Source organism: Prionailurus bengalensis, chromosome A3 (assembly GCF_016509475.1).
Source record: "Prionailurus bengalensis isolate Pbe53 chromosome A3, Fcat_Pben_1.1_paternal_pri, whole genome shotgun sequence".
In the NCBI taxonomy this organism is placed as follows: domain Eukaryota; kingdom Metazoa; phylum Chordata; class Mammalia; order Carnivora; family Felidae; genus Prionailurus; species Prionailurus bengalensis.
This window is the reverse complement of record NC_057354.1, coordinates 88,743,252-88,768,063: the sequence shown is the minus strand read 5'-3', so window position 1 is coordinate 88,768,063 and position 24,812 is coordinate 88,743,252. Positions and strand designations below refer to the sequence as shown.

Genomic DNA, 24,812 nt, shown 5'->3' with positions numbered 1-24,812 from the left:
TGTGAAGATACATGTACAGATCAATGGGACATATGTGGTCAGGTGATTTTCTCCAAAGGTGCCAAGGTAATTAAATGGGGATTTATTTATTTTGAGAGGGCATATGGGCAAGTGGGGGAGGGGCAGACAGAAAGAAGGAGAGAGACAATCCCAAGTGGGCTCTGTCTCAAAGCCCCACACAGAGCTTGATCTCACGTTAGCCACAGCAAGATCCCGACCTGAGCCTATCATGTCAGGGGTCTAATGCTTAAACCAGCTGAGCCATCCAGGTGCCCCAAATGGGAATTTTTAAAAAATAAAACACAGAAGTAGAACAATTACATATCCCTATGTGGAAAAGTGAGCCTTAATTCTTACCTCCATGCAACATAAAGAAATGAACATGAAATAGATCATAGACCTAAGTGTAAGAGCTTAAACTATAAAGCTTCTAAAAGAAAATGTGGAAGAAAATCTTTGTGATGTTGTGATGTATGGGTGATGTCCATATTTCTTAGGACACAAAAAAACCACAAAGTATTAAAGAAAAAAATATTAAATTGGACGTCATCAAAATAAAATCTTACTATTTGAAAGACACTTAAGAAATTGAAAATACATGCTACAGATTGGGATAAAGTATCTGCAACTATATTTGTCATATAAAGAACTCTTAGGGGCGCCTGGGTGGCTCAGTCGGTTAAGCGTCTGACTTTGGCTCAGGTCACTATCTCACTGTCCGTGGGTTCGAGCCCCACGTCGGGCTCTGTGCTGACTGCTCAGAGCCTGGAGCCTGTTTCAGATTCTGTGTCTCCCTCTCTCTCTGACCCTCCCCCGTTCATGCTCTGTCTCTCTCTGTCTCAAAAATAAATAAATGTTAAAAACATAATAAAAAAATAAAGAACTCTTATATGTTAATAATGAGAAGGCAGTTGCGTAAAATGTGGACAAAACATTTGAATAAATATTTCACCAAAGAAGATATGTGAATAAACAAAAAGGCACATGAACAAATACTCAACATCATGAGTCAACAGGGATATATAAATTAAAATCACAATAAGATATCACCATGCACATGTTAAAATTAAAAAGACTGATCAAATTCTGTGTCTCCCTCTCTCTTTGCCCTTCCCATGCTCATGCTCGTGCTCATGCTCTGTCTCTCAATAATAAATAAATGTTAAAAAAAAATAAAAAAAAAAAGGAAGGGACACCTGGGTTGCTCAGTCAGTTAAGTGTCTGACTTTAGCTCAGGTCATAATCTTGCAGTTTGTAAGTTCAAGCATTGTGTCAGGCTCTGTGCTGACAGCTCAGAGCCTGGAGCCTGCTTCAGATTCTGTGTCTCCCTCTCTCTCTGCCCCTCCCCTGCTCATGTTCTGTCTCTGTCTCTCAATAATAAATAAACATTAAACATTTTTTTAAAAATAAAATTAAGCAAAAATAAAATTAAAAAGACTGACCACATCAAGTGTTGGCAAAGATATGGAACAGTGGCACTCTCATACATTTCCCATGGGAATGCAGAATGGTACAGCCACCTTGGACACAGTCAATTTCTTATAAATTTAAACATATATTCCAGCAATCTTATTCCTGTTTATCCAAGAGAAATGAATGATGTGTCCACACATAGACTTGTACACAGAGGTTTGTGTGGCAACTTTATTTGTAATAGCCCCTGAGTTAGCTCTCTGAAGCAGCTGTAAGAAGTTACCAGAAACACGGTGGCTTACAACAGCACAACTTTGCTCTCTCACAGTTCTGGAGTCCAGATGTCCAGTTTCGCTGGGATGAAATCAAAGTGTGGGCGTGGCCCTGCTTCTTCTGAAGGCTCCAGGGGAGAACCCATTTCTTGCCTCCCCCAGCTTCCTGTGGCTGCTAGCTTCCTCTGCTTGTGGCTGCATCAGTGTGGCACCTTGAAATTTCTGCCTGCTCAGCCTTCACACCTCCTCTGCTGTGTGTATCAAATCTTTCTCTGCCTCCTTTTTTTTTTTTAAGTTTATTTATTTTTTGAGAGAGACAGAGACAGCGTGAGTGGGGGAGGGGCAGAGAGAGAGGGAAAGAGAGAATCCCAAGCAGATTCTGCACCGTCAGCATAGAGCCCGATGTGGGGCTCGAACCCACAAAACCATGAACCCATGACCTGAGCCAACACCAAAAGTAGGACACTTAACCAATGGAGCCACCCAAGTGCCCCTCCTCTGCCTCCTCCTTATGGGGATACATGTGATTGCATTCAGGGCCCACCCGATAATCCAGGATAATGATTCCATTTTACAATCCTTAATTCAATCATATCTGCAAAGATGCTTCTCCCATGTGAAGTAGCATTTATAGATTCCAGGGGATTAGTCTGTGAATATCTTTTGAGGGGCCATTTTCTCAGCCTACCATAGCCTCAAACTGGAAATAATCTAAATTTGCATCAACTGATGAATGGATAAATAAAATTTAGTATATCCATATAATAGAATACTAATCAGTAACAAAAAGGGATGAGTTCCTGATACATGCATGCATGAGTCTCAGAAATATTACGCTGTGCAAAAGAAGTCAGATGGAAAACACAAATTCTTTCTGATTCTATTCCTACAAAATTCTAGGAAAGGCACAGCTACAGTGAGAAAAAGCAGAGCAGTGGTTGCCTGGGGCAGAGGTGGGGAGAGAGTGGTATTGACTATAAGGGGGCATGAGGAAACTTTCTGGCACCATGGAAATGCTCTATATTTTGGGTAGAGGTTACAAGAATGCATTAATTTGTTAAAACCCATCGAGCTCAACACTTACAATGGGAGAATTTTTTAACGTAAATTACACTTCAGTAAAGCTTATGCTAAAAAGGAAAAGAAATTTGAAAACCTAGAGGAATTCGTTGAGTTTTAGGAAAAACACAGCTAAAGTAGAGTCAAGAAGAAAAAGAAAGTCTAACTAGAGCAATAAACATGGAATGAATTGAGCAGTGTGTCAGGAACTTTGTTCCCTATCCCCGTCTCCTACAAACTGTACCACAGGGACAGAAGGGACTTGCAGGCGATTTATTTCAAACCTGAGAATTTCTACACAACTCATGTAGATAAAGAAGGAAAAGTTTTCAATTTACTCAATGAGATTCACTTAATCCTAGTACAAAAGCTTTAGGAAACAACACAAAACAGAAAGCTATTGAATAGTGAGCTCGTGAATAAAACATCAATAACACATCAGCAAATGGGGGCACCTGGCCGGGTGGCTCAGTCCGTCAAGTGTCTGACTTCAGCTCAGGTCATGATCTTGCGGTTCACGAGTTTCAGCCCCGAGTGGAGCTCTGTGCTGACATCTCAGAGCCTAGAACCTGCTTTGGATTCTCTCTGCCCCTCTCTTCGCCCCTCCTCTTCTCACACTCTGTCTTTCTCTCCAAAAATAAACATTAAAAAAAAAAAAAAAGCAAATGAAGTGCATCCCTATGTAAAAAAGGACACCCTCTGCTAGAAGTCCAGGAAGGGTAAAAATGTTACAGGAAAGGAAATGGAATCATATGTATACTACATGGCTCAGATTTGGGGACATTATCATTTAACAGAACATGGAGACTGGGGGGAAGTATGTTTGTGGCAGAAGAGTGATCCCTTTTCCACAGTAGAAACTGAATATTTATTTATTTATTTATTTATTTATTATTTATTTATTTATTTAGAGACCGAGAGGGAGAGAGGGGGAGAGAGCACTCACAAGCAGAGAGGAGCAGAGAGAGAGAGGGAGAGAGAGAGAGGGAGAGACAGAGAATCCCCAGGAGGCTCCACGCTGTCAGCTCAGAGCCTGACATGGGCCTTGATCTCACGAACAGGGAGATCATGACCTGAACTGAAATCAAGAGTTGAATGCTTGAGTGACTGAGCCCCACAGGTGCCCCAAAAGTAAATAGAGTTTTAATCTATTAATAGTTTAAACTTGGTAAATTAAGAATGCTGAATAGAAACAAACGATTTAGGTGTATGCAGTTAAAAGTCCAGAAAAACCACCAAAGGAATAGCAAATGTCTCAGGCGGGGGGTGGGGGGGGTGGGGGGGGTGGGGAGTGAGGCAGGGCATTGCTAGTTTTCATCATGAGCTTTTTTGACTTTTAAAACTGTGTTCAGGGCATTCGTCTGGTGGAAGAGATGTTTTTCAGGTATACAAGTTCGTAAAAGATGTATAGTAAGGGTGTCCATCTCAGCATTGATTGCGATAGTGAAATATCACTGTCTACTTGGGTAGATAATTTGAGGGTATGTCTTAGAGGGCCTTCTGGCTGGGATTGGTTTGGGGAAGGAAATGGAAAGCTTTGCCTGGTAAACTGGGCCACAGGGGGCCCAGGGGCAGGGGCTTAGCAAGGGTCCTAAGCGGGGCAGGAGGCCAGGGTCCGGGAGAAGCAGGTACACTGGCCTGGCAGGCTGGAGCGGGGGCAGTGTGGGATGGGGGAGGAAGAGAGATCCAGCTGAAAGAGGAAGGTGATGCTGGAGAGCAAGGGCTTTGAAGGACGATGTGCTGGTTTCTGAGGTGCAGCCAAATGTCATTCCCTCCTAGCCCTACAGCTGTGTGTTTTGTGGGGTTTCTCCAGAAACATCTATGCTCTTTTCCTGTACCTTTGAGATCGAAACACAGTTCTGAGGTGGCCAGAAGCCAAGATTAGGCTCAGTGAAGCTGGGGGAGTTGGATTAAAGTAAGTCTGGGGACAGGTTTAGCGGTGAGTCTGCGGCCAGGAGTAAAGTTCAGTCTGAGGCCAGGTTTAGGGTTCAGTGTGTGATCAGGGTTAGGGTTTGTCTGCCGATGCGGGCTTGTGATTGGATCCTATTTTTTCCGTGTCAGTAAACGTGGCTTAAGTGCACGGAAGAACTGAAAATTTTGGCTGGCTATGCTCAAAGCCCTTCAGCTTTTGCGTTTCTTGGTTCCTTCTCTCGGCTTCCTGTCTTCCTCTCACCACACACACATATAGGCATCTCTCCCCGTCCTCCCTAGGCCCAGCCTCCATAAGTCCCAATCCATTGCTAGGCCCTGTGCTCACTAGCTGGGGTTGGAGCCTTAGGCAGTTGGGGTGTCTGGCCTGCGTTGTGAGGAGAGGGCTGCATGATGGGAGGCGGAGGGCTCTCCATCCCCTTGCCCACCTCTCTCCAACCGGCAGCAGGTGCTGAGATGGCTGCCTTACTCAGTGTCCAGGAATCCTGGCCCACGCGATGCCTGGGTGCTTTCGAGGCAGGTTACTGAAACTTTAATCCTGGCTTTCCTTTCATTCCTGACCCCCACAACCGCCATGGTCTCTGTTCAGCCACTCCCTTTCCCTGTCCCCAGAAGCCACCTGAGTCAGGCCTGGGAGAAGGACTCCCCATCCAGCCTGCAGCCTGCTGGGTGTGGGAGCTGTCCCTCGGCTAGGTCAGGGTGGGGTGGAGGTGTGACGATGGGGGCCACGGGTCAGGGCACTGTCTCCCTGTCCCACTGCCGCCCTCCTGGGTGCACGCCTCCCCGGCAGCTGGTCCTCGGCTGCCTTCCAGTTTGGCCGCCTTCCTCCTGGCCTTTCATGCTCCAACATGCAGGAGTTTCAGGAGAGGCTCTGGGGGTGCAGAGCCCAGCCTGGCACCGAGGCAGCCAGGGAGGGAGGGGCTGAGCTCCCGCTGCCCTTCTGACTCTCTCAGCTCTTGGGGCCTCCTTCTCCCTCTCTGTCTTCTTTGCTTTCTCTGGGTCCCAGCCTCACCAGCCCCTGGCTTCTTCCTGTCTCCGCCTGAGCCTCTCCTCCTCTTGCCCTGACCCTTGTTTCTATGCATCCCTGTGGCTGTCTTGCTCCCGAGCCTTATCTCCACCTCCATCCTTGCCCCGTCTCCATGTCGTCCTGTTGCTTCTCCCTTTCTCTGTCTGCATCTGCTGCTTGCAGACTTCCATCCCATCATCACAGATTGGAGGAGCACGTCGCATCGCCTGCCAATTGAGCCACGCAACAAATACCTGTGGCTGATGATGATGATAATTTGAGCGAGGGACCCTTCCCTCAACCTCCCCCCACCCAATCACTCCTGTTTAGGAAACCTCATCACTGAGTCACTTCTTGGAGCAGAGGCAATTCAAAGCCACGTTCTCTGAGCTCCCAGCAGGCAGATGCCAGCCCTGTGCTGGGGGCCGGAATGTGTGAATAAGACCGGTGTCCATCCTCCAACAGTTTACGATGGAGTGTGTCGGGGTGGGGTGGGGGAGGACGTGTGTGGTGAGAACACAAATGCTGAAAAGAAGAACAACCACGTAATATGAAAGCGACCATTCAAGGCAATAACTGGAGGCCGTAGCAGAACGTGCAGCCAAATATCCCCTGCTGTTCTGAGGACTAAGGGGTAGTGGCAGGCTGAGAAAGCTTGCAAATCCCCCTGGAGTCTGTAAGGGGAGAAGCAGCTGCTGAGAGCTGGGTGGGATTTGTGGGTGAGGTGAGTGCACGCGGGCAGAGGGGTGGCCGGTCCGGCTGGGGCAAGGTGAGCAGTGGTGCACAGGTGGGGGCACGCTCTGAGCCAGGGTCTCGGGAGGGTAGCCGGCTTGGATCTGGGTGTTGGTGTTTGTGCACAAATAGGAAAAGGCTGAGAGGCTGCTTGAGCCCAGATAGTGGCCTTGGACTTGACCCGCTGGGCAGTAGGGAGTGAAGGTAGCTTCTTGAGCAGGGACATGATGGGCCTCAAACTACGTGTCCGGAAGCAACCCCAGTCTGCCGTGCATACTGCTTCTTCCTGTAATACCAAGCACTAGAGGGCTTTCGCCTGGGACATTGTCCATGTCCATGAAGGCAACTGTGTCCCCACTGAGGACCGAATTCCAGGCCACAGCACCTGTCTGCAGTGGGAGGCTTGAGGTTATGCAGGCCATCAGGCATATGCCCTGGCAGGTCAGGGAAAGGACTCGCGATGGCTGCATCACCCTCTGCTTAAACCCTCTGAGTTTCCCCTCTACCCGGGATAAGCTTAAAGCTACATGAGGTCTGCAGGCTCTGCGTGGCCCAGAGCCTGCCCCCTGCCCCCGGTGTCTCTCCACAGCGGGGTCTTTGGGGCATGGTTCAGCCATCTCCCCGTGCACTTTCTCTAAGCCTACTCTTCCCCATTTGGGGCTTCCCCAGGGAGGCCTGTGCTGCCCACTGCAGATTAGGTCTGGTGCTGCCCTGGGTCACATGCAGGGAGCCCCGGCTCCTCAAGAGGCACCTTTGGGTGGGGCGCTTTGCTGCTAATTGTCTCCTGTAAAACACTCGGACGCATAAAAGATGACACCAGTGAGGAATGCAGCTGCTAATCCCAGTGTCTCTTGAGTCAGAGAAGGAACTGGGGAGGGATCAGCCCCGAGAAGCTCCTGGACGGCCCCCTTCCCATCTCTGGGAGATCTGCCCCTTCAGGGTCTGCCCCCACTGGGAGGGCCCCGGGAGACTCCCTTTCCAGGAAGCAACCCCTGAGCTGTGCCCCCGTCCGGTTCCTCCTGTTCCTCGGGACAAGATAAAGAGAGGAGCCAGTGGAGGGTCAGGAGATCAGGCGTCCAATTTCCAGAATGGCTGTGAGGTCTGGAAAAAGTCACTTCTTGTATCTGAACCAGCAGCAAGTAACTGAAGACCCACCGCAAAGCGGCTTAAACAAGAGGGTTGGTTTGCCTTCACACATAGCAAGCAGTCCCAACATAGGGTGATCCAGGGCCGGGTGACCTGGCAGGCCAACATTCCCCTCAACCCTCAAGGGGCCTGGAGACCTCCCATCTCTCCTCTGCCTGACATAGCACCTGACATTGTCTTCCTTCGGGTGCTTAATGTTTCAGGCCAGGAGGGTGAGACCCTGTCATCAGCTTGCACGGCTGGCTCTCAGCAGACAGCCATGGGCACGCTGTGGTTGTCCTGGTCCTGTGACGTTTGGAGGTGGGCAACTGCACATGTCCGGCAATACGTGGGGTGGTTTGCATCTTCCACGACCTTTGAATGTCACACCAGCCTTTCATGGGGGTGAAAAACCTGCTTTTTATTATCCAAGCCTGGGACCTAATTGCATTTTATTGAAGCGTTCTTGCCTGAGACTTACCCGGAAATTGAGGGACAATTCTCTGTGGTTTAGAGCCACCCACAACTCCTGGGCAGTGTGGCTTCCTTCACAGGATCTGAGCGACCCGATCACTCTGCATTGTCACAGTGCATTTTCTGGGATGGTCCTTCTTGACCGTGTAACATACCGAAACACAATTATCTTATTAGAAATTGCTTTTCTTGTATTCCTCCTTTATGTTAGGCATGGTATTGTGTTGATTGTTTTTTCTTTGGAACTGTTATCTATGGATTTCACTTCAGGATAGAAAAGAGGGTAGGTTAAAAGATTTGCAATAAAAAAGAGGATATTGGGTATGAAAGGGTCGTGAGCCACTGGCTTAGGCTAATAGAGTTCATCTTTGGGGTCGAAAGGGAGCATCCTCCTTGAGTAGCTGGGATGATGAACTTCAGGACAGAATTGGAGGTTCCCAGCAACAGAGAAGGAGGTAGAGTGGAGCGTCAGCTGGGAAGCCACCAATACAGCTGCCAATACCACATCCCATGGGGGACCTCTATTTGCTCATCTGTGAAATAGGGTTGGTTGTCTCAGCCTTGTCCCATGTGAGACAAACTCAGGGAGCTGTGAAAGCCCCCCACACCCAAAAGGTGGAGGGCGCTGCTGTGCCCTGGGGTCCTGCATGCCTTAGTTATCTTTATTGATCCCTGTTCCAGCTCTCACAAGTCCCTGTCCTCACAATTTTTTAAACCCAGATTCACTAAGACCATTAATATCAAGTAGAAATGTAGTTACCAATGCATCCGCAACTCCACTGAAGTGTGGTGTTTCTTAACATGCTATCGGGCTGCCCCTTCCGGATACGTTGCCTGCTGACCGATCAATGTTCAATAGAAAGAAATAGAGGAACATTCCAGGTATCCAGAAAATGGAGATGGTGCAAATGCTCCCTGAGGTCCACCCTGCTCCAAGGGCCTGTCTCCTTCCCCTGCAGTTCTGCTCCTAGAACTTCAGATGCTGGCTTTAAGCCTTTTCCAGGAAGGTGTGGGTGCGGGGGGCATTCCGGAGGGCTTTGGCAATGCCCTTGAGTCGGGCGGGAGTGGGGCTAGTCTTGCTCTTGCGCTTCGATCATACAGTGGTTAAGAGTGAGGCTGACTGCCTGGGTTTAAAACAGTCCCTGAGTTTAAATGCCAGAGCCACATGTTTAACCACTCTGCCTCAGTTTCCTCATTTATCAACCGGGTAATAACACAGCATTGGATTAAAACAAACAAAGTCTACAAAACCTTAGAATTGTGGCTGGCACAGTACGATTTAGCCATTAGCTGACTCTTAGTCGCTGATGCATGAGGTTTTGGGGCTAGGAGCAGCATGCTGATGGGGTACCCCCATCCTTTGCTGGGCCCAGAAGCTGTAGTCCTAGGAATCGTGACTCACAGTACTGTGGGGGAGCCGCCTCGGAACCTCTGCTTCCCTCCCAGGCCTGGGGTGGCTGGGCCCATGAAATGACCTCAGCCAGGAGGAATGAGGGGCGCGGAGTCTATAGGGCTGGGTTTCAGCCCCTGCCTACCCCTGGGGCCCTCCCAGCCCTGCTTCGTACCTGCTCGCCAGCAAGTGACCAACAGGCAGCAGGACTCCAGGGGTCACCTCAGTTACTCACTGTGACCTCTTGATCCAGACCCAGCACACGGGACCCCTCAGCAACTCACCTCTCCTGATCACCGCTTACAGGCTGATCTCCAGCCTCGGATGCGCTATTGACCCTGACCTTAGCTAAGACCTCAGGCTGGCTTCTGACCGGTATGTGGCTCTGAACTTTGACTAAATCCTGGGCTCAGACAGTCCCAGTTCTGGTATCTGGCTAAGCTCTGGTCCTGACTGCAAACTCATCTTCTAGACATGGAAGGCACTCAAGGGCTTCTGGGATGAAGTCCCTTTCTTTGTACCACCTGTCCTCCCTTCTGATCCCTGGGCTCCTAAAGGGGGTCCCTTGCCTGGCTCCCCTTGCTGGGAGCAGTCACATGGAGAAGGGGGCCTCAGCTTGGGAGGAGAAGATGCTGGCTTTGTCTCTTTAGTCGACTTCTTAATGATGGCCACTAACGAGCATCTTTCCTCCTGCCCCCTCTGACTGCAGCTCCCAGGTGGAAGGACCAATCCCCCCATTAACCCAGAGCCTCCCCAAGAGCAGTGACAGAGCTCCCCAGTTGGACCAGGTTTTTAAAGGACAGAACTGTGTTCCTTCCATCAGATTAGGGGATCCCCAAGAGCCAGAGTTGTGTCCTAGTCATCTGAGAAGGCCTCCAAGGAGGGGATAGGAGTAGCTGGGATACTGGAGTTGTACAGACTCGCATTCAAATCTGGGCTCTGTCATTCTTCAGCTGTGTGTCCTTGGGCTCAGCTTCCTCAGCTGTGAAGTGGGGCAGTGGTGTCACTTACCTGGTAGGGCTGTGAGGATTACATGAGATGCATGACAAGAAGCACTGGGTGTAGTACCTGGAGCCCATGACTGCTCTGTAGAGGTCAGAGGTCATGGATATTGTAACACCACCATGTCAGGGTTCTGCTAAGGCAGGGAGATGTGGTGAGGCTGAGACCCCCACCCCCCCACATATCAGGTCTTTCTCATTGGGTAAGGATCAAATGGCAGTATCTAAGCTGGCCTCCCTGCCACCCTCACTTCTTATGGCTCCTCAGGGGCTCTGGGCCTTCAGGGCCTGGTCCAGCCTCTCCACAGAGCTCCTTTCTGCTCTTCCCCCAAGAAAGAACCTCCTTTATGGCCTCGTTTCCCTACATCTACCATCCTTCCTGGGTTGCCTGACCCAGCCCACCCCCTCCAGGAAGCCTCCTGGGTTGACATCTGCCAGGGCCTGGCTCTCTAAGGCTAAGTCACAAAAGCCAGGGCTGGTCCTCCATGCTGATGGTCTTGCCATGATCCCTGGCTGCCTGGTTCTCTGGAGACAGTGAGGATCCAGGGCACAGCTGCCCCCTCCCACCATGGATCCTAAGGCAGAGCTGGGGTAGGGATAGGGTGAATCCCCTGAATCAGAGCCACTGTGCTGAGGACATCTCCATAGCACTTGTGACCCAAACAAGCACCCAAACTGCCCTCAGGAGGGTTTGGCTTCTTTTTATCTCTTTTCAACTAAGTCAATTAAGTCATTTTGAATGACTCCAGTTGGCCACTTGGGGCTTTCTCTTTAGTGAGGCCTGATTCATTAAGACAACAGGACAGGTGCCAAGGTCAGCTATGACTTCATGAGCCAGGGACACACTTCCTGTAGGCGGGCTGGGGGTCCTGCCCACAGACCATTTCTCAGGGGAGAGAGAAGAGTAAGGCAGGCATCCTCATGTATGCCCCAGACTAACCTCTGGGGGAGAGACCAAGAAAACAAGGATATGATGCCTCATTCAGCCAAAGCAAGGTGTGAACCCAGGCTGCCCCAGAGATTGGAGCATTTACTATTTTTTTTTGTTTTTTAGTTTTTAATGTTTATTTATTTTTGAGAGAGAGACAGAGTGTGAATTGGGGAGGGGCAGAGAGAGAGGGAGACACACAATCCGAAGCAGGCTCCAAGCTCCGAGCTGTCAGCGCAGAGCCCGACGCAGGGCTTGAGCTCAAGAACCGCGAGATCATGACCTGAACGGAAGTTGGACACTTAACCACCTGAGCCACCCAGGTGCCCCTGGGGCATTTACTTTTTAATAAGCCATAAGCATTCTTCAAGGGTCTCCTAGATCCTTTGGGGAAGGATGAAAAAGATGGCTCTATGACTCCTGGAGACTCCTTTTACCTTGGCTGTTGGAGATATGAATGTGTCAACCTCTACGTTTGACATATTTGTGTCTTTCTCCTCTTGAACTTTTATTTGTTACTATTGTTCTTTCATTAGGAGCAGCATTATATGCCTGGGTTTTATTGTAAGCTACCTCTTGTCCTCTCTGGAAGTAAGTAGAGTATACATAAAAAAGCAAATAGTTGGGTCCACAGATGCCCACAGACCATTAAGGGGGACTCCTGGGAACATCCTGTATCTTGCCCCTTGGTTGGGGGAAATCTCAAGCTACAGGATGTGGAAAAAGTGAATTTTCTGGGGTTCGAAGACCTGGAAACAATTTACAGTTATAGCTTCTGGTTGGGGTAAGGAGCTGCAGGACTTTGGCCCAAACTGTGGCTCTTTGTGGAAGGAAAGGGGTCTGGGTTTAGGGCTGCAAGCCTGACTTTGGCCCTAACTCCGTTTTTTCTGATAGTGGGATCTGGGACAGATCCTTTTGCCCCAGTGGGCCTCTGGGCATGGTGAGGGATATGATGAGTATGATGTGGGGTTCAACCTTGGCTTTCCCTGGGTTCCCCCAAGGCTCCCCTGAGCCAGATTTTAATGATTTCTCAGATCAAGGCTGGTTTGCACATCTGCTCCTGCTGCTCAAAGGAAACTAGGAGGGTTTTCCTAGACTCCAGGCCCAGAGAGGCGCCCTCTTCCCAGCTCCTAGAGGAGGAATCCATGTGTTCGAGGAATAGCTTCTTTCTGGCCCCAGGGAGACCCATTCACCTGAGGCCTGGTTCCCTCACATCCTTGCTCCTGTGTCCTCCACTGGTCCTGGTCCCTCCATGTCACAGACCCAGTATCTCAGGGTGACCCAGTGCTTACATCAGAGATGCCTGACTCCCTTGGAGCAGGTGTCTGCTTCTCAGCACGGGGAGCCTTCCTTAGGCTCTGAGCAAGAGCATCTTGCTGAGTGAGCTGAGAGGAACTTCTAGGAGCATCTCCTGACCTGGAAACAGGCTCAGTGGGCCCTGAGTCACCTGTCTCTCAATGATGTTGTGCAGATGGCATCATGGGCACAATTAACACTGAGCACATGTCATGTACCTCCACCTCACTGAGGTGAACGCTTATTTAATCCACACAACAGCCCCCAGAGTCAGGTACGATTATTAGCTTTAGTTTTATAAATAGGGAAACTGAGGCACAAAGAGTTTGTGTCATGCAGTTAGGAAATGGTGGGTTAACCAAAGTTCTCTTAACTATTATAATCTACAGACTCACTCATTAATCCATCGTCCGTCCATCCATTCATTCATTCTGGAAGTTTTTATTGAGTATGTACCGTGTGTCAGATGTTAAGGATCCATGAGTGAATAAAACAGACGAGAAGTCCTGCCCATCTGGAACCACCATTCCAGAAGGAAGAGAAAGACAATAAACAGGACACACAGTAGACACGTGAAATATATAGCACGTTAAGAGGTAATAAGTCTTACAGGGGAAGATAAGAGTAAAGTGGACTGTGGTGCTGGGGGGGGGTGGTGCTGCGTTGAAGTGAGATGGCCAGGGAAACCCTCATTTCAGCCAAAACCTGAAGGGGGCGAGGAGAGGGGCAGTGAGAAACTGTGTGATTCTGGATCTATTTTAAAGGTGGAGTCAAAGGTTTTGCTGCTGGGTCAGACGTGGGGTGGCGGAAAACTGGAGGAGTCCAAATTTGTGGCCTGAACAACTGGAAGGATGAGTTCCCATTTACTGAACTACAGGGTGGAGAAGGTTCTTTTCTGGTTTTGGGGGATGATCAGAGTACAGTCTTGGGCGTGTTCAGTGCATCCCAGGCAGAGCTGTTGAGCCAGCAGGGTCTAGCGTGCAGGGAGAGGTCCAGGCTGAGGACTCGGCTCTGGGCTCCGATACCATCAGGGCAGAACAGGGGCATGGGGATTGCCGAGGAAACAGGTCCCACCATGCGGCGGGTGAGTGGCAGGCCTGGGACTCATGCCTGTGCTATTCCCCAGGACAGTGGCTCCTGCGCCCTGCATCCACAGCCTCCCAGCGACAGCTAGGGCAGGAAAGGGCTAGGGCTGGCTGGCTCCACCTTGCCCTCTAACAGAGAGGGAGCTGAGGCCCACGTGACTTGCCTGGGCTGGCAAGGACAAGAGGCAGAGCTAGAACCCAGGCCTTCCTGATGTGAGGTTCAGAGATTTGTGCATGACAAGATAGTACTGGTGGAAGCGCCCTGACAGGTCTGGAATGTGGGAGTGAGTGCAGTGGTGATTATTACTATGCCCCATTGGCTGGCCAGGGGCGCATTTCGGCAGGATTGGCAGGATCGCCCTCTCACCCAGTCAGCTCTGAGGACCGGCTCATGCTCTTCCTGCTGGGAGAGGCCCGGGCCCTGGGTGGGGGCCCCACACTCAGTCCCTGCCTCCCTGATTCATTCCAGCTCTCCTGGCGGCCTGAGTCACTTTCTTTCCAGGCGAGAGCTGCCTGTTTGGCAAATCCCTGGATCCAGGGGGGAGGAATGGGAACTCGAGCCCAGGGTTGGTCCTGGGCATAGGTGAGGCAGGCAGCCACCCACTCCTGCCCCAGATCCCTGCCCCAGCCTGGAATTTGCTCACTTGTCTACCTGTTCAGCCAGCAATTTCTGAGTAACCATCGCCATTCAGGTGCTCAGTATTGTGCAGGTTACAAACCGCTTTCAAATAGTCCTGTTTTGCAGATGAGAAGACTGAGGCTCAGAGAAAGGAAAAGATTCCAGAGTGCCGAGCTAGTTCGTTAGCAGGAGAGCCGGCATACAGATACAGCCTGTCCGACCCCAGGAGCTCTTCCATTTATTGTCACTACTGGCCCTAAGCGTGGCTGCCATTGTCCAACTCTTGGCCCCGATTTTCTGCTCTAGGGAAGCAAGATGTGACCTTGGAGGAAACGATTCAATTCATCTTATACTTTAGGCAATGGGAGAAGGAGGAGGCAGTGGCCATGAAGGAACAACCTCATGGATGACTGTGCAGCAGGGGCAGGGCAATAGCTGTGGGAGAGGTCTCGGTGGTTGGGTGCTTAGCAGCAGCTCCATGCAAGTAATCAGAAGAAGCTTATCAGAGAAGAAGCAAGCTTGGTAGAAGGCATTCTGGGCAAGGACATAGCCAGAAGAATGGAATGAATTTGTATTCAAGGGCCAGATCATAGGGTGTGTGTATGGGGTAGGGGAGGGTCAGATTGCAGAAGTTTCTGAATGCCTGCGGAATGTTCTGGGCAGTACTGGTGAGGGGCTGAGGTGCCTCTTCCCCCAGGAAGCCTTCCTGTGCTAATTCCTCTCATTCCTCAGCCCCAGCTGGCCCTCCTTCCTTCCCGGGCATAGCCTGTACTTCAGAAGAAAAGCATGAGACTTCCTGGGTCATGCCCTCTCTCCCAGGGAGCAAGGGCATGGGAAAGCTCACAGGATGTCTACACTACATCCAATAGAGACTGGAGATGGCAGAAAGCCAGAGACTTTCCCAAGAAGTTTCCAGCTCAGAAGGAGGTTTGACCCCCAGACAGGTAGACTGTGTTTTACTGGAGGTGTATCCAGAAGTCTTCTCTCCAAATAGCTCCAGCCAAATGTTATGCTGCCTGGAATTTGAGCAGTGGAAACTCACACTTTTGGACTAAGGCACATCCCCTAATCATAGGCAGATTTCCTCGGGAGGCATATCACAGTTCCCATCACCATGAACGCCATGAGCCAACACTTTCTTCCTTGGGTGGGTGAAGGGGGTGGGATGGGGGAGCAGAGAAGAGGAGGGCAGCCTGAGAACCCCATGAGAAGGTCAGGTACCAGAGGCACCTCAGGCCACTTCACACCTGTGCTGAGGGAGGATGAGATCCATTTGGAGGCTCCACAATAACTCCACATTTCACCAACGCCCCAACGGTTAGGTCCACACTTGTCCTCTATCAATGAAACTCTTGGTGGGTCTCGGGCTTCTTTGAATAGGGGGTGTAGGAGCTGATTTAGGAGGACTGTGAAGGGAGTGTCTGGAGGCCAGTTCCCCTCAGCAGGCAGAGCCTAATTCAGGGGAAACAAACCTGGGTACCAGTCAGGTAGCCAGTCTGTAGAGGGCCTAAAGGATTCAAGCTGGAAAATGGTGCCATCTAACTTAGGTTTCTACCTGTGACTCCATCTATAACTGACCAAATGTCAATTGGCTCCATTACCACTGAAATAGGCAGTGCCCTTGAGTAAAATTAAGAAAATTTTATGCCAACCTATCTTGTCTGTGTATTTCTGAAATAAGCATGTAGGCATTGTACGATGCAGTTACATGATATGCCTCTCACCTGGGACCCATTCAAAGCTGCAATGAGCTGAAATCCTGCAACCAAATAATGCACGGTGCATAAAGCACTTTTATTGGGAAGGAGGGATTTCTTTTATTACATAAGGTTTAAAGGCTTTGGCATGACCCCCAAAACAGGTCCAGTTTTGAAAAAGGAGGACTGAGACCTTGAGGAATGTGGCCAGCGGATGACCAGGAACCACAATAAAAACAATGTTTAAATGTGAATTTAGGCTTAGCAACGATATGTATATAAGTTCGAGGGTGTGGCTAATAGTGGCCACTTATAAATAAGGGGAGGATTCTGAAATAAACAATTCCAAGTAAATTAAAATATATGACATTGACTGCAAGTAATTGATTTCTTATTCTGAACACAAGGAAAGAAGTATGTAATTTATATTAACTGAAAATCTGTTTCTCCATTTCCACTAAATAAAAGCTGAACACAAAACAATTTTAATGGGTTATGGGGACACTAATTATTAGCTTTCTTGGGTCGACTGGGTGCTTTTATCTTTGCTGATGAGGTTGGCTGGAGGCATATAGGCTGCTTGTGGGAAAGCCAGCAGCTGGGAACGACACAGGTCCAAATTCGTGATATAATAATACATGTGCTTCTTATTAGTGCTTTAAACAACAAGACGTAGCAGAAGGTCTAATAATTATTGCAATTCCAATGTAGTGGTGAGCACCAATGATACTTCAAGGTGTCTTCCCTAACTGTAACATGATACGAGAATATCCGATTCCTATTGGTGACAAAGTCACAGGTACTTTGGTATTCCTCTGTGGTTTGTGGTCTACATGCATGATTGAAAGAGAATTCAGTGGGGGATTAGGGAAAATAAAGGTGTATTTGTTTTTCTTCACCCAATTCTCAAACCTTTGCATCCTATCCACAGACTCCCACGGGGTCCAGGGACCCCAGGATAAGGATCTTGGCCTCCGAAGCTGCACCTCAACCCAAGCACATGGGGCAAATGCCTGGAGAGTGACACTCTGGGGCTGACTTCCCCTCTGCCTCCTCCTTAGGGCTGGCATCTTGTCTACAGCTGTGTCCTGTCTCCCTCCAGTCTCCCCGGGTGACCATTCCTCATGACTCCCTGCTCTGCCCCCATCTGCCTGCCCCCCATGCCCGCTCTGAGTTGGGGCCTCTGGCTGGCCCGCTGCCAGAGCCTCCTGACTGGCCCCCTGCTCCTCTCTGCTGGCCTCACGTTGGTTTTCCACATGGCAGCCAAGGGGACAGCAAGATGCAATGCTCCTCATGTCACCATCTGCTTAAAATCCTTCGGTTGCTTCCAAGCATGCTTAGGATAAGAATAAGAGGCAGACCTCGGCCCCGGGGCCCAGCTCGTGGCCCACCAAACTCATCTCCCACCGGCCCTCTGTACACACCCTTGCCGCCTTTCACTTCCTGGCCCATCCATGCCCTCCACCCGGCCTCACCACTAGCTGTTCCTTCCTCTGGGGTGCCCCAGCTCAGCTATGCACCTTGAGAAGCCCTCAGCTCTTTCTCCGATGTGACTTTCTCCAGGAACCTTTCCTGCTCTCCCTGGCGCCGCCCCCCCACACCGGCTGCCCCTCTCAGTGCTGGTTTATTATAGTGTACGTTTCACCTCTCACATGGGGGATGGATGGACGTCTTTTGATGCTACCGGGGGGGCACTATGAACATCCTGCAACCTGGGAGGACCACGCAGCACTGAGACTGCTCTGGCTTGTGCTCACTTTAGGAGACCACGGAGTGCTGGGAATGCAGGGGCCATTGGCCTGGGGCGCAGGGCAGAGGCCGGCCACCCTCCCTGTGAGCCGCACACCATGCTCTTTTGGGCTCTCCCAGCACCAGGGTCGAAAGCCCCGATGCAGTTTCAGTTTTACTCTTCTTTGATCTTGCCATCTAGACTATAAGGTCTGAGGAGGCAATGATGTCACCAGTGCCCAGCACCTCCCGTGCACCGGGGACTCAGTGGGAATGACAGAATGCACAAGCTCTGCCCGGAAGAGCTCTGTGTCCCCCATCCTTGTCCCTCCCGGCCTCTCCAGAGTCTACGCACTCTCAGCTGGGCTTTAGTGGAGATTTCCCCACTCACTGGCTAAGTCATCGCTTCCTCGTTTTGCAGGAGCGTTGCCAGTGACTCAGACTCGGTGTGGCTGGCCCTGCCTCGGAGGGAGCTCCCCAGAGACCGAGTAGGTGCTGGCAGACGTGTGCCGAGTTGAGTGTCAGCCAGGCTCGGAGGCGGAGGGGTGGACAAGATGACCTGATTGGAGGAGGGTGGGCCCTCAGAGGCCAGGTACCTGAGGTCAGGGTTCAGTTCAGGGTTAGGCGGCAGGGCAGAGGCTCAAGGGAAGGTGCTGGGGAGTCGGAGGAGTTCCACACCCTGTGATCTGGGCTGGGTGCTCCAGATAGGATCCTGTCACACCCCCAGCTGTCTGCTCTGCCTGCTCCTGGGGCCGGGGCAGCAGGTGGGGCTCACTTATCGCCAATGAGGCCAACGGGTGGAGCTGGCCTGGCTCTGTGGAGATGACAATCACACAGGAATTTCTCAGTGGAAAATCACCTCATCGCATAGCCCCTTCCTGGGAATGGGAACAGAAAGGACCTGAGAGGTATTGGGCCAGAGGACCCACCAAATATTGGGGTCTTTGGAAGGCACTTGGGTTCTTCTCAACATGGAGGTGGTGGACCTCCTCTCTGCAGGACCCTCACATGGACAGTATTCAGACTGGGTCAGGGCGACTTGAAGGTTAGTCCGGAGCTGTGTAGATCTTGGGCTTTCGGACCCTTAGGAAGTAACTGCAGCCTCCTTCTAGGCCTTTGGGGTCTTCAAAATCACCTCTAATCAGACCAACTCTGTCCTGGACCAACTCTAGACATGGTCCCCTGAGGTCTTGTACCTCCAGCTTGGCTGTGAAGGTACCTTAGGCTAGGGTTCACTTGGGGGCTGAGTGCTCTGGACACCTTTTTTAATGGGGACAGTGGCTACTGGCCCCTTCTGGTCAGGGCGTGCAGGCTGAGGAATGTCCGTATCACTTGCCAATCAATCTGTTTAACATGAAGCGCTAAGACATATGTGCACAAACCCAGAATATACCCTGGCATGAGCTTTCCCACCCATGCCCACAAATGAAGACCTTCTCTCACATGACCACAGACATAATTAGGCTCCCATCCATCAGTGCACAGGACCTCCATACAGGGTAGGTGGACGTACCTCAGACATGGAACAGCCCCCACCTGCAGGCTCAGTTCCCCAGTCTTGTCTGGGAAGGTGGGCAGTCATGTAGATTTCCTTCCAACCTCTTCTAGGTGCTAAAAACCATACTTGCAGTTGAACTGTTTGTACAACTTTGTATCCCATGTCATGAAGAGTTTTTTGTAAACGTCATTTTAAATCATTACATAATCTACTGTCATATGGGCAGATCCTAATTTCTTAAACCAACCCCCTATTATTGAACATGTAAGTTATTTTCAGTTTTTCACACGACTGTATGTAAATCTTTACCCACCCAGTAGATGACTTCCTTGGGCCGAATTCCCTGGAGTCACAATACTGTCAAAGGGTAAAACTCTCCTCCCTTTCCTCCCCCATTTTTTGTTGAGATAAATTAACATATAAAAAGGTAAGTCTTTTTTAAAGGCCTTTGATTCATAATGCCAAATTTACTGAGATGATTGATTTATCAGCAGTTCCTTTACCAAGCCTAGATACTCTTATTTTAAAAATTATTTATGAATGTAATGTGCAAAATTATTTTTGTCATTCTTTTGATTTGCATTTGCGGATAATTAATAACTACAAACATTTTGAATGTCTGTTAGCAATTTATATTTTCACCTTTTTTTCCTATTTGACTTCTCTTACCAGTGATCTATTTTGTCCTCAGCTTTTTTTTTTTTCCATATTGATTTCTAAGAACTCTTTCTATGGTCAGGACATTAACTTTCTCTTTACTGGCCATATTTGTTTCAAATATTGTTTCTATGTTTCCTACTTGACTTTACATTCTGCTTTATTTTTTTTTTTTTTGTCATACGGAAAACTTACGTTCTAAGCAATCAAATTTGAAATTTTTTCCTTCAGAACTGCCCCATACGCTTTTAAGGGAAGAATGCTCCTACCTGCTCTAGATGTTGAATATCACTGCTGTGTGTGTGTGCGTGTGTGTGGCTTCATTTTACAATTCAGCTCTGTCATCATCTGGGAAATAAGGAAGAGAAGACATTATCCCTGCCCTCAAGGAGCTTGCAGGAAACAGAGCAGAAGGAGTGTGGTGCCTATGTTATCGCTGCTCTTATGTGTGCCAGAGATAAAATATGCAGATAGGGATTCAGTGAAAGGAAAAGGGAGCTGCATGGAGGAGATGGAAATTTAATGGAGTGCTCAAGGTTGCGCTGGGCTGGGAGAGGCTTTATTTATTTATCAACCATGTACACAGCCTCATTATGTGCCAGGCATTGTTTTAGAGCTTCATAAATATTAACTGATTCAATCCTCATAATAACTTACTGAATTATTAGCATACTATTATTACCCCATTTTATAGTTGAGGAAACCGAGGCCCAGAGAGTACAAGCAACTTACCCAAGATGGTACAAGGAAGGGCCGGGATTTGAACTCAAGAAGCCTGGTTGGGTTGGGAGGAAGCAGGGGTGCTTATGGCTGAGGGACTTGAATGTACAGGGAAAGGATTTAGTTAGACCAGCAGTTGGCAAACTGTTCCCGCAAAGGTCTAATAGTAAATATTTTAGACTTCGCTGGCCAAGAGGACAAACTGAGGAAATCATAGACACTTAAATGACAAAAGAAAAAACAACATTTTTTATTAATGAAATTTAAAATGTAATAATGAGTACAATTAAAAAATAATACAGGTCTATAATGTAAAAAATGGAAACTTTTTGAGGGATATAATATTTTGCTTACTTGGGGTTTAAAGTTAGTGGTCCCTATCATCTAATAGCAAATGTTCACCTGTGAAAACCACTCTCGGGCACCTGGGTGGCTCAGTCGGGTAAGTGTCTGACTTTGGCTCAGGTCACGATCTCACCATTCATGAGTTCGAGCCCCACGTCGGGCTCTGCGCTGACAGCTCAGAGCCTGGAGCCTGCTTCGGATTCTGTGTCTCCCTCTCTCTCTGCCCTTCCCTCACTCATGCTCTCTCTCTCTCTCAAAAATAAATAAATTAATTAATTTTTTTTTTAATTTTTTTTTTCAACGTTTATTTATTTTTGGGACAGAGAGAGACAGAGCATGAACGGGGGAGGGGCAGAGAGAGAGGGAGACACAGAATCGGAAACAGGCTCCAGGCTCTGAGCCATCAGCCCAGAGCCTGACGCGGGGCTCGAACTCACGGACCGCAAGATCGTGACCTGGCTGAAGTCGGACGCTTAACCGACTGCGCCACCCAGGCACCCCAATAAATTAATTAATTTTAAAAAACACTATCAGTTTGTGGGGCCTTAGGGGACACAAATGATGGGTTGGATTTGGCCTGTGGTTGAATGTAGTCTGCCAGCCCCAGTTTCGACCCGGGGTCGCTGGCAGAGCTGTGCTGAGGAGTGTCCACTGACCGGAGAAGAAAGAGGCAGAAAGCTACTGCCGAGGTCCAGGGAGAGGTGAGGCAGTCCACCTCAGGGCCAGGGCAGTGTGGGTTGAGAGGCAGGGCTGATTTGCTAGCCTTTTCCGAGGTGGGCTCCCGGGGCTAGTGATTAGGTGTGCGGAGAGGGAGAGGGTCCTGCAGACAGTGTGGGCGGCCGGCGTGAGCCGGCACACGGAGGCCCGGTGCCGCCCACCCGGTCGGCAGTGTCCTCAGCCCCGGCCTTGCCCCGCCAGCTCAGGGGGAGCGCACCGGGAAGACTTGAGTAGAGGCCGTGACACTGAAGAAGGAAAGGACGTTGCTCCTGCCAGTTTGGTGGGGCCTTACTGCTGCAGGGCACCAGGAAGTCTCTGTGGCCGGAGACAGTCCCCACGTTTCTGGTCACAGGGGCAGCAATCCCACCAGCAGACGGTTGGTTCTCTTTTGGGCTTACGCACTGCCCCTTTCACAAGGTGGCCGGGCACCCGGGCCTTCCCTTTCAGGGGGAATTAAGGGACAGGCTGTATGGTGGCTGGGGAGAACATTGCTGCAGTGGGGAAGGACCACACACAGGGAACGAGAGGCAGTCTGAGAAAAGGTCACCAACATGGCCAAGTCTGTACCCAGGCTGATCAGGCTATTGGGAAAGGTCCTTTGATTTCTCTCCCTGATACCTCCTAGTGGAGCACGAACCTGCCCCCTCCCCTGTCCCATGTGGGGGCGGAAGGTGGCCACTTACCGTGGCCGGGCTCTGTAATTAAGTCTGTAGCAATGGGCGGGGGATCGGACAGATCTTGTCCCAAAGCTGTTCTTGCTGTCAATGGGCTTAAACGGAGGCAGGTGGCTTACGAAATGCTCCTGAGAAATCGTCCTGGGTGAGTCCAAGGTGCGACATATGCAAATGGGCTTGAGGGACTAACGTGGGGCACCTCTACCGTGGGTGTGGTAGCCCTCCTGTCCACAGGTCCAGAGGGGCTGGGGAGAGCAGGGTTAGAAGGCTGAGGGCCAGGCCATGCAGGGGTGATCTCCACTCACAGCGGTCAGCACGGGGCTGAGGGGTGTCACTCCCGACTCACAGACCTGTCCCTTAACCTGACCGCAGGGTGACCCTGTTCTAGCCTCAGACTAACCTCAATCCTGACCTCAGACACAGCTTTAACCCTGTCCCCCCAGGCTCACCTTTGAACCCTATCCATCTTACAAAGCAAGCATTCTTCATTCCAAGAGAGATCGGGCATAGCAGTGTGGGTAGTTTCACGTGGGTTCCGAGGAATCCAGCTCACCGCCTGAGTCTTAATTCCTGGAGGGTGGGCAGGGGACGGTCCTTGGAAGGCCCCTGGAGTGAGAATCAGGACCAGCCTTTCACCTTGGCTCCCACTCAGCGGAATGGCTCCGGGAAACTCTCTTGACCAAAGTAAGGTTTGAGTCCTCAGAGAGATTTACTCATCTGTCTGACGGACATGTCTCCCCATACCTGCCCTTGCCATCTCTGGAGATAGATGTGAGCGGTCGATGTGGGGGAGTGGAAGTGATTTGGAAACCAAATTGCATTGTGCTACAAACCTATAGAATTAAAATGAGAAGGTCGCTTGCACGAACTGCCCGCCATCAATCAGTCTGTGTCCTGTGCTAACTTGTTTCTACTTCCTATTCCCTAGCATTTCCTGCTCCCTCCATTCTTTTGTCTTGTCCTATTCATTGAGAAAAGTTTCAAACATATTCACAAGTAGGGAGAATAGTTTAATGAGCCATTAATGTGGTAGCCAGGAGAACATGCTTAGAGGACCTCCTAACTGACCTGGGGACCCCGCTGCAGGGCTTTGAACCCTCGCTCTGTTGGAGGAGAGGCTGCAACGCCCTCGGGTTGGACCCCACCGGTGCTGTAGGGATACTCCCGTCCTGGGAGATGTGGGTCCTCTGCCAGTGACTTCTGCTCAAGGACTCCCCACAGCTTTGTGCAAGTGTCCTCAGACCCCATGATGACACTGAAGTCTCAGATGCCCTTACCCAACCTTCTCCTCCTTCCCCTTTCACCCAGGGTCAGACTTGCATCTGGCTCTTTCTCTATTTCCTTTCTCACAGGCATTTCCTCTAATAAAATGAAACCTTTCATCTCATTTTGGTGCCTGCCTCTTAGAGGACCTGGAGCCCCAGACCCATCTTCCACAGCTGGTCAGTTATCAATATTTCACCACATTCACATCATCTATCTTTTCTTCACCCCTTTTTTGCCCCCCTGCTGGAGTAATTTAAAGCAAATCCCGGACACCATGCGATTTCACTCTTAGGACTGTTGTTCCTCATTATTCACGGATTCTGTATTTGCAAATTCGTCGACTGCAGAAATTTACTTACAATGCCCCAATCGACCTTGGCGGTACTTTCAGGATCATTCACGGACACGCAGAGTGGTGAGAAATTTCAGCCACCAGCTCTTCTCAGCTGAGGTCAAACAGGCCAGTGTCCCACCTTTTTGGTTTTTTTTTTGTTTTGTTTTGCTTTGTTTTCATTTTGTTGCTGTTGTCGTTGTTTCTTTCCCCCAGCTTTACTGAGATATAATAGACATAAAACATTGTGTAAGTTTAAGATGTACGAGGTGTTGATTTGATACATTTATATATTGCAAAATGATTACCGCTGTGGCCTTAGCTAACACCTCTATCACGTCACGTCACGTAATTACTACTCTTTTTTGTGGGGAGAACATTTGAGATCTACTGTCTTAACGAGTCTGTTCTGCCTCTTTGTTTCAGCTCTCATACCAGAGCGAGCGTCCTTTACGTGGCCTGTCTTGTGCCACTTTTGCTGCATTTCTGTGCTTTTTGTTGGTGGTTTTTCTGTTTAAAACGGGCCCCAAGTGTAGTGCTAGAGTGCTGTGCAGTGCTCTTGGATTCCAGAAGGCTGTGATGTGCTTTCTGGAGGAAATACGTGTGTTAGATAAGCTTCATTCAGACCTGTATGAGTTTTCCAGTTTCATGAATCACAGCGCTATTGGCCAAATTCAATTTAATGAATAAACAATATGTATGAAATAAGGTGTCTTTAAACAGAAACAAACATGAAACAAGGCTACGTATTGATTGGTTGATGAAAATATGACCAGTAGTTCGTAGGGACCTATCCTGTATTTCCCCTGGGAGTGATGGTTCAGTATCCAATAATTCAGTGTTATGGTGA

The 24,812-nt window shown here is 49.7% G+C and overlaps 1 non-coding gene across 1 annotated transcript; it reads left to right on the top strand.

The window, feature by feature from the left end:
- The first annotated feature begins 660 nt into the window (after window positions 1-660).
- TRNAQ-UUG lies at window positions 661-745 on the top strand. The gene has a single exon. It is a non-coding gene; the product is annotated as a tRNA-Gln (tRNA).
- The last annotated feature ends 24,067 nt before the right edge of the window (window positions 746-24,812 follow it).